Genomic DNA, 1393 nt, shown 5'->3' with positions numbered 1-1393 from the left:
CTAAGTTACTAACCACATTCTGCAAATTTTCAAGCTTACTTTGCAATTTTGCTTGAGAAGCTTCAAGCTTCTTGACATGAGAGTCTCTTGCCTGTAAGAATGCTAACTTAGTAACAGTTGCGCCTCTGCCCATCCCCCTAACTCTTCCTGGTCTGTCTTTTCCTAGTACCTGACTCACAGCATCTTCCCTAACATTATCCGTGGATGTGGTGGAGTCCATTTCACTATCAATGGTCTTGATCATTTCCTGACATCAAATTTTATATCACAATATGTAGAAACAATCTTTAAAGTAACCTGAATAACAATTGAAAAAGATTTTAAGTGCTACTTACAATAGTTTCTGCAAACTCTTCCCTCACAGGTCTCCCATCAGAATGTGTATGTCCTGCTATCCACACCTTACTTCTAGTAACTTTTCTAGGATCAGAACTGTTTTTTTTCTACAAGTTCATGCACATATACATGAGTAAATTACTAATAAAAGTACCCAATGCAAAACAAAATATATACCATCTCATCAGCTAAGCGAGTCATTCCTTTGCGGCTTGTAGTATGAGGAATTTGACCCTTCCTCAGTTGCCTGTATTTCTCACTTCGTTCCTATAGACAAAAAGAGTCAGATGAGTATAACTATTTTAAGGAAATTAATCAAAGGAGTGTAAACAATAACCTTAAAAGCTGCTGTGCATTTGTTCTTAACCCAACTGTCCAGGCTGATGTACATTGGATGTTGCTAGGCTTCAGTTTCTGTAGAGCAACTTTGCTTTTAGCAGATCTCACTTTGGTAACAAGCTTGGATTTGGCATCCCTCCACAGACCACCCATTTGCCTAAATACTGCTTCTTTCTGCCAATCTTCTTTTAAATTGAACCTCCCATGTCAAACATTGCCAAGTTAAGGCACAAACAACACTCTCATATAAATTTTATTCAAGCAAAGGTGAAAAATAACCTGAATTTCTTCCCACATAACGTCTTTTGTCCTTTGATCAAGCTGTCTCCAATCATCTACCAATACAGGCACATGCTCTCTCACTAGAGGACCAAGGAAAGAGGAGAGTGTCACTGATCCCTTACCAACATGCTCACCAAGAGCATTAAACTCCACTTCTACCTTATCCTCAAGATTCTTTGCCACTTTACGCATTCTAGTTGGACCTCTTGACTTCCTCTTTTTGTTGTCTGACTGGTTTGTCTGGGTTTCAGAGGCACCTGCTGTGGAAGGAGGGATTGGATCTTCCACTTCATTCTCTCTTTCATTCTCTTGAGACATACCATTATCTTGTTCTTCATTATCTTCTGCTCCATTCTCTTGTTCTTCAATATCTTCTTCTCCATTAATATCTTCTTCCTCTACACCATCATCTCCTTCAGTAGCCACTTCTATTCTC

Source organism: Arabidopsis lyrata, assembly GCF_000004255.2.
Source record: "Arabidopsis lyrata subsp. lyrata unplaced genomic scaffold ARALYscaffold_4, whole genome shotgun sequence".
Lineage (NCBI taxonomy): Eukaryota > Viridiplantae > Streptophyta > Magnoliopsida > Brassicales > Brassicaceae > Arabidopsis > Arabidopsis lyrata.
The sequence above is the reverse complement of the archived record's forward strand: the minus strand, read 5'-3'. Positions refer to the sequence as shown.